Here is a 9,103-nt window from a genome sequence, read left to right on the forward strand (position 1 = left end):
CTGGCGTATTAGCAATTCCATGAGCATAGTTATCAACTGTATGTAGTGGGTCCATTCTGTCTTTCCCGCTCTTTATCTGTCCCCACCCCTTTCCATTGTCTATTAAGCCGTCATATCGGGTTAGTCCACTAGGGACTTTTCATTGCATTGTGTAGTAATCAAAGTGTAAGCTATCCTGTTTGTGTGTTTATGTCATTCTGTGTGATTATTTAGTTAGTTAGTAAATAAATAATTAAGCCAATTTGTATATCACTGAGTCATCATTTATGCTAGGGTTCGTGCAGATATCCAAGAGTTTTGCGACATTCAGAATGAGACTGATAGAAGGTAACAATGAATTAATGAAATGTAAGAGATCTTTATATATTTTAATTATTTAATTATGAAAAAGGTAACTTGTTAACTTCACTAGGGTAGGGGGCAGCATTCGGAATTTTGGATGAAAAGCGTGCCCAAATTAAACTGCCTGCTACTCAGGCCCAAAAGCTACTATATGCATATAATTAGTCCGGTTGAAATATTATTGATTATTTATGACAAAAACAACCGGAGGATTGATTTTAAACATCGTTTGGCATGTTTCTACGAACTTTTATTGCACTTTTTAAAAACTTTTCGTCTGGACTTAGGTCACGCGCCTTGTGCATTCGAATTACTGGACAAAACGCGCGAACAAAAAGGAGGTTTTTGGTCCTAAAGAGGGACATTATCGAACAAAACAACATTTATAGTCGAACATGGAGACCTAGGAGTGCCACCAGATGAAGATCATCAAAGGTAAGTGATTAATTTTAATGCTATTTCTGACTTTTGTGACACCTCTCCTTGTTTGGAAAATGGCTGTATGGGTTTCTGTGGCTAGGAGCTGACCTAACATAATCGCAAAGTGTGCTTTCGCCGTAAAGCCTTTTTGAAATCTGACACAGCGGTTGCATTAAGGAGAAGTTTATCTTTATTCGTATGTTTAACACTTGTATCTTTTATCAGTGTTTATGATGAGTATTTCTGTTATTTGATGTGGCTCTCTGCACTTTCACCGGATGGTTGTTTGAGACAATGCATTTCTGAACATAACACACCAATTTCAAATTAGCTTTTTGGACATAAAGATGAACTTTATCAAACAAAACACACATTTATTGTGTAACATGAAGTCCTGTGAGTGCCATCTGATGAAGATCATCAAAGGTTAGTGATTCATTTAATCGCTATTTCTGACTTTTGTGAGCCCTCTCCTTGGCTGGAAAATGGCTGTATGGTTTTCTGTGACTAGGCGCTGACCTAACATAATCGTTTGGTGTGCTTTTCGCCGTAAAGCCTATTTGAAATCGGACACTGTGGTTGGATTTACAAGAAGTTTATCTTTAAAATGGTGTATAATACTTGTATGTTTGAGGAATTTTAATTATGGGATTGCTGTTGTTTTGAATTTGGCGCCCTGCACTTTCACTGGCTGTTGTCGAGGTGGGACGCTCCCACTTGTACCAGAGAGGTTAAATAAACGTCTCTGGTACAGAGAGTGATGCCCCAGGATTACTACTTACTACTTAATAAACTATGCACTTTTATGTTTACATACCCTACATTACTCATCTCATATGTATATACTGTACTCGATACCATCTACTGCATCTTGCCTATGCCATTCTGTACGGCAGTTGTGGAATTGTTAGGTTAGATGACTCGTTGGTTATTACTGCATTGTCGGAACTAGAAGCACAAGCATTTCGCTACACTCGCATTAACATCTGCTAACCATGTGTATGTGACAAATACAATTTGATTTGATTTGAATTAATTGTTATATGTTTCATTTTATTGTGTAATAATTAAATGTAGTTAAATTGATTTCATAAAATAATCATCATCACATTAATGACAGCAAAGACACGACAAACCCTAGGTTTAAAATAGTAGGTTTAGAAGGTTTAAAATAGTAAATAATGGCTACTTCTCAGATGGTTTTAAACCGTCAAGAGGAGTAAAACAAGGTTGTCCACTATTGGCATATCTATTTATTAAAACCATTGAAATGTTAGCTATTAAAATTAGATCAAACAATAATATCAAGGGGCTAGAAATCGACGGCTTAAAAACAAAGGTGTCATTGTACGCTGATGATTCATGTTTTCTTTTAAATACATAATTTGGATCCCTCCACTGCCTTATAGAGGATCTATAAGAGATGGCGCTGTAGAGCTGACCCACTGTAACCTGATCCTTTGGATCTTCACAGGAGAGTCATGACAGGTTACTATACATAACTTTAAATAAAGAGATTCTCCAACGTTGAAATATTCCAGGCATTTATGTAGAAATTCCAGTCGTACTTAATCAAAAGCATTTTCAAAGTCAGCCATGAATACCAGGCCTGGTTTCCCAGATTTGTTATAGTGTTCTATTGTTTCCAGGACTTGTATTATATTATCTCCATCCATTTATATTATCTCCATCCATTTAAAAAAAACTGTCTGATTAGGATGAATAATATCTGACAATCCCTTTTTAATTATTTGCGCTATGCATTATAAGTTTGCGTCACAACACTGAAGTGTAAGGGGTCTCCATTTTTTAAAATGGACTGGATCTTTATATTTACCCCTTGGGTCCTGTTTCAGTAATAATTAAATCTGTCACACCCTGATCTGTTTCACCTGTCCTCGTTATTGTCTCCACCCCCTCCAGGTGTCGCTTGTTTTCCCCAGTGTATTTATCCCTGTGTTTCCTGTCTCTCTGTGCCAGTTTGTCTTGTATGTCCAAGCCTACCAGTGTCTTTTCCTGTTTTTCCTGCCTTGCCTTTTCTCCTTTTCTAGTCCTCACAGTTTTGACCCTTGCCTGTTCTGGACTCTGCCTGACCATTCTTCCTGCCCTGACCTCCAGCCTGCCTGCCACTCTGTACCTCCTGGACTCTGATCTGGTTATGACCTTTTGCCTGTCCACGACCATTCTCTTCCCTATTCCCTTTGGAATTATTAAACATCTTAAACTCCAACCATCTACCTCCTGTGTCTGCATTTGGGTCTCACCTAGTGTCATGATATAAATCAGACCACCTTGTTGAGTATCTAATAATATACCATTTTTATAGGAGTAGTCAAAACATAATAGCGGTCCTCTGAGTACATCAAAAAAGGTTTGGTGTACCTCAACTGGTATGCATCCAGCCCTATCGCTATGTACTGTTAGTCTCTATTTCCTTTGATAATATGAACTCTTTTGACATAAATTGCTTTTGTTTTAAAGATGAGTATTGGATTGCATGGCCTCGAAAGGCACATTTAAAAGTGTCCCATACAATAAGGGGATCAGCTGTACCTATGTTATGTCTGAAAAAGTAAGTTATGAATTCTTCTGTCTTGGTTAAAAACAAGTTGTCATCCAATAGGCTTTGATTAAATTTGAAGCTGCCAGTTGAGGACTTGTGAGACGTCTGTTTCTCAAACTAGACACTCAATGTACTTGTTCTCTTGCTTTATCTTGCTCTATCTTGCTTTCAACTCGATGCCATATTGCAATTCAATTATCTCCATGTCAACTCCAATTGGTAAAGCAAATACCTGCTGGAATCTAGCGGACACCTCCTCAATCTCAATGGGGAGGAAAGGGTTTGAGATAAATGCAACAACCTCCCCTATGTCACTTAACTCCTGAAAACGCCTGTTGAATTCGGATGCCAGTTTCTCCAGGTGGGAACAGAATTCTTGCAGGAGAAAAGCATCTTTGTTTCCTATGTGTTGTGACATTTTCTCCAGGTTTGGGAAGTGCACCAGCCTTCTATTCCTCAGATGAGAGGCCCACACACCCACCTTGGCCTTAAAGGCATTGACCGCGCTGATCATGTGTACCATGTCTTTGTCTTTTCCCTGAAGCTCATAGTTGAGCTGGTTCAGTGGCTGTTATGTCCGTGAGGAAACCTCAGTCTAGCAGCCATGCATCATCAGACAGTTCCTCATGCTCCTCATTTCGTGACTCCAGAAATTATTTGATCTCGGGCAGCAAGTCAACAAATCGCTGCAGTACTTTCGTGCGACTCAACCACCTTACGCAAGAGTGGAGATTCAAGTCACCATATGCGGCATCAAGCTCATGTAATAAAGATTTAAAACAAGCGGTGCTGAAGTCCTTTTGTGTGAATCAAATTAACAATCATAACGGACAGACATAATTGGGGTGCCACAGGGTGGGATTGTCTCACCTTACTTCTTCCAGCTCCACATGTCCACTCGGAGAGACATATGTGATGACACTGGCTACGCCGACAACATTGGGGTGTCCCATGCTATAAGGCTAGCAAACATAAAAAATGGCACCTTTTTAAATTTAACCTTTATTTAACTAGGCAAGTCAGTTAAGAACAAATTCTTATTTACAATGACGGCCTACCGGGGAACAGTGGGTTAACTGCCTTGTTCAGCGGCAAAACGACAGATTTGTACCTTGTCAGCTCGGGGATAACCAACTGGAGGAACAACATGCTTCTTAATGGAAAGAACTCACTGGGCAGTGGGCAAAAACTGGTTGAATCAACAAAGTTTCTATGTCCTCTCAACCCCAAAAATGAATGTGATGACATTGAATCAACGTGGAAAACTGATTAGATTAGCAAAAAGTAATTGTATTTTTTTTACCCAACTTTTAACCTAAATCAAATCAAATCCAATTGTATTTGTCACATGCTTCGTAAACAACAGCTGTGGACTAACAGTGAAATGCTTACTTACGGGTCGTTCCCAACAATGCAGAGAAACCAGTTTGGATGATAGAGTCTTAGTGATGTGGACACAGGTGAACTTGAAGCTCTCGACCCGCTCCACTATAGCCCTGTCAACGTGAATGGGGGTGTGCTTGGCCCTCCGTTCCCTGTAGTCCATGATTAGCCTCTTTGTCTTGCTGACGTTGCGGGAGAGGTTGTTGTCCTGGAACCACACTGCCAGGTCTCTGACCTCATCCCTATTGGCTGCTTCATCGTTCTCGGTGATCAAGCCTACCACCATCATGTCGTCTGCAAACTTGATGATGGTATTGTAGTCTTACGCAGCCACGCAGTCGTGGGTGAACAGGGTGTACAGGAGGGGACTAAGCACACACCGTTGAGAGACCCACGTGTTGAGAGTCAGCGTGGCGAATGTGTTGTTGCCTACCCTCACTACCCACAAATCCAATTAATGGTGACATTTTTTGTTGATTTCACATTGAATTCAGATGAGTTGACAACTCAACCAAATGTAAATCAAAACAACTCAATCAAATATAAATCAAAACTAAGAATCTGCTTCTCCAAAAATCCTCCCCAACCAGCTCCGCTAATTCTTTGTGGACTGTTCCAGTTGTAACAAGCACAAAATACCTTGGCTTCTACTTGGACAACCAACACATTGGTCCCCACAAGCAGTGGAAAAGGCTTCAAAGTGTCTCCATTTTTTGAGAATAACCAAGTTTCCATCCAACCTTTTTATGCGAGTAAAGTACATGTCGCATAAAACATGTTATGACAGGCCTGATAGAAACAGAACATTTGTCTGTAAACTTTCCAAATGTCGACAAAACAAAATACGCTAGACAAAGTGGGATCTATTTGTGTCAGTAAAATGAATAGTGTGAGAAATGTTGGTGGAAACGCTTTTATGCGCACATATTGATATAATAACCATCATATCTTGGCTTCCCAGGCCCAGGCTGATAGTGGTCAAGTTCCTGAGGTTCAAGAACAAGGTAGCTGTTCTGGAAAGAGCCAAGAGTTTGAGAGGAACGTATATCTTCCTCAACGAGGACTATCCTGAACCTGTTCGCCAGACGAGGAAATAACTGATCCCAGCCATGAAAGCTGCCAGAGTGCGTGGGGACATTGCTTACATCCCCTATGACAGGCTCATTGTCCACCCTCCCTCCCAGAAGCCTGGAAGGGATGAGAGAACCAAGCCTATGTGTTCGTAGCTTCAACCCCACAGCGCACACACACACACACCAATTGATTAATGGACTGCTGAATGTATATATTTTTTCTCTTGCTTTGTTTGCTCTTTTCCATATTATGTCTCTCTCTGATAATTTACCCAGGAAAGGGCTGAACATTGCCCATATTAATATATGTAGCCTTAGAAATAAGGTTCATGAAATCAATAACTTGCTAACATCAGAACATTTGTATATTAGCCATTTCTGAGAGTCACTTAGATAATTCATTTGATGATACAGAGCTATACAAGGATATAACATCTATAGAAGAGACAGAAACGCTTACGGGGGAGGTGTTGCTGTATATATTCAGAGCCATATCGCTGTAATGCTTAGAGAAGATCTTATGTGAAGTGTTAATTAAGTGTTGCAGGTTCACTTGGCACATCTAAAGCCTTTTTCTTTTGGGGTGTTGCTGTAGGCCACCAAGTGCTAACAGTCAGTATCTAAATAATATATGTAAAATGCTTGATAGTGTATGTGATGTAAACAGAGAGGTGTACTTTCTTGGGAACCTGAATATTGTGGTCCCCAAGAAAGCTTCTCACTGTAACCAGTGCCTGTAATCTGGTTCAGGTTATTAATCTACCAGAGTGTTAACAAACACTACAGGAACAAGATCATCCACATGTATCGATCACATTTCTACTAATACTGTAGAACGTTGTTCTAAAGCTGTATCTGTACCCATTGGATACAGTGATCAAAATATAGTGTCTATATCCAGGAACGCCTAAGTTACAAATGCTGGGCCTAAAATAGTATATAAGAGATCATACAAAATATTTTGCTGTGCCTCTTATGTGGATGGTGTAAAAAGTATTTGTTGGTCTGATGTATTAATAAGGAGCATCCAGACGCTGCACTTGATGAGTTTATGAAATTGCTTCTTCCAATTATTGATAAACATGCTCCTCTTAAGAAACTGACTGTTAAACCTGTTAAGAACTGTTAAGGCTCCATGGATTGATGAGGAATTGAGAAATTGAAAAACTGTATGACCAGCTTAGTCAGGAAATGCCAACAATGAACAGTGAGCCATCTTATTTATGCATAAAAAAACTAATAATGAAAGAAAAGCATTGCAAGTTTGAATTTTGTAAAGATAGTGTGGGAGAGGTGGAAAAAGTATTATTAACGATCAATAATGACAAACCTCTTGGCATTGACAACGTAGATGGAAATCAACTGAGGATGGTAGCTGACTCTATAGCCACTCCTATCTGTCATATCTTTAATCTGAGCCTAGAGGAAAGTATTTGTCCTCATGCCTGGAGGGAAGCCAAAGTAATTCCGCTACCCAAGAGTGGTAAAGCGGCCTTTACTGGTCCTAACAGCAGACCTATGAGCTTGCTGCCAGCTCTTAGCAAACTGTTGGAAAGAATTGTGTTTGACCAAATACAATTATATTTCTCTGTAAACAAATTAAGAACAGACTTTCAGCATGCTTATAGAGATGTAAACATGTACTGTACTGCACTGACACAAATGACTGACGATTGGTTGAAAGAAATTGATAATAAGAAGATTGTGGGAGCTGTACTGTTAGATATCAGTGCAGCCTTTGATATTGTTGACCATAATCTATTGTTGAAAAAACACACGTGTTATGGCTTTTCAACATCTGCCATATCATGGATTCAGAGCCAACTATCTAATAGAACTCAAAGGGGTTTCTTTAATGGAAGCTTCTCTAATATCAAACATGTAAAGTGTGGTGTACCACAGGGCAGCTCTCTAGGCCCTCTACTCTTTTCTATTTTTACCAATGACCTGCCACTGGCATTAAACAAAGCATGTGTATCCATGTATGCTGATGATTCAACCATATACCCATCATCAACCACAGCTAATAAGGTCCCTCAAACCCTTAACAAAGAGTTGCAGTCTGTTTTGGAATGGGTGGCCAGTAATAAACTGGCCCTGAACATCTCTAAAAGTAAGAGCTAAGTTCTCGGCCTCAGCTGAATCTGGTAATGAATGGTGTGGCGGTTGAGGGGACTAAATTACTTCGCGTTACCTTAGATTGTAAACACTAATGGTCAAAACATATAGATTCAATGGTTGTAAAGATGGGAGAGGTCTGTCCATAATAAAGAGATGCTTTGCTTTTTTGACACCACACTCCACAAAGCAAGTCCTGCAGGCTCTAGTTTTGTCTTATCTTGATTATTGTCCAGTCGTGTGGTCGAGTGCTGCAAGGAAAGACCTAGTTAAGCTGCAGCTGGCCCAGAACAGAGCGGCACGTGTTGCTCTTCATTGTAATCAGAGGGCTGATATACTGTACATGCTATGCATGCCAATCTCTCTTGTCTAAGAGTTGAGGAGACTGACTGCATCACTTCTTTTCATGAGAAACATTAATGTGTTGAAAATGCCAAATTGTTTGCATAGTCAACTTACACACAGCTCTGACACACACACTTACCCCACCAGACATGCCACTAGATGTCTTTTTACAGCATATCCAGAACAAATTCAAGAAAGCGTACAGTATTATATAGCACCATTATTGCATGGAACTCCGTTCCATCTTATATTGCTCAAATGAACAGCAAACCTGGTTTTAAAAAACGATAAAGCAACACCTGACAGCACAACGTTTCTCCCCTATTTGACCTAGATAGTTTGTGTGTATGTATTGGTTTTGGTATGTAGGCTACGTGTGCCTTTTTATTTTTAAATGTAGTTCTGTCCTTGAGCTGTCCTTGTCTAGTAATATTCTGCATTATGTCATGTTTCATGTTCTGTGTGGACCCCAGGAAGAGTAGCTGCTGCTTTTGCAACAGCTAATAGGGATCCTAATAAATAAAAAAATACCAAATATCGAAGTGGACTTGGAGTCATGCGATAATATGGCGTATGATATGGTGTGTGGTCCTCCCACTACGACTCGTCTGGAAAGCATGCAGTTTATTAGGCTACAGATTAAATAAATCATGATGAACTTCAAAGGGTTGTGTAAGTGCAAGGTGATGAGCTTGATGCTCCTTTCCAATAAATACCAGAGTGGGCACACTCACTATGTAACGCATTTTTTGTTGTGAGAAAACCTTCAGTCGAGTTGAAAATGCGGTGGAAACCCATTTCACTTGTATTCTTTATTTAGTACATGTAAATTTAACTGCAAGAGGTATTTTGATGTGCA

At 39.7% G+C, this 9,103-nt stretch overlaps 1 pseudogene; it reads right to left on the reverse strand.

Moving 5' to 3' along the window:
* LOC139555873 (SNW domain-containing protein 1-like) overlaps window positions 1-4,997 on the reverse strand; it is a 32,656-nt pseudogene extending 27,659 nt beyond the window's left edge.
* Window positions 4,998-9,103: the final 4,106 nt, after the last annotated feature.

Source organism: Salvelinus alpinus, chromosome 27 (genome assembly GCF_045679555.1).
Source record: "Salvelinus alpinus chromosome 27, SLU_Salpinus.1, whole genome shotgun sequence".
Lineage (NCBI taxonomy): Eukaryota > Metazoa > Chordata > Actinopteri > Salmoniformes > Salmonidae > Salvelinus > Salvelinus alpinus.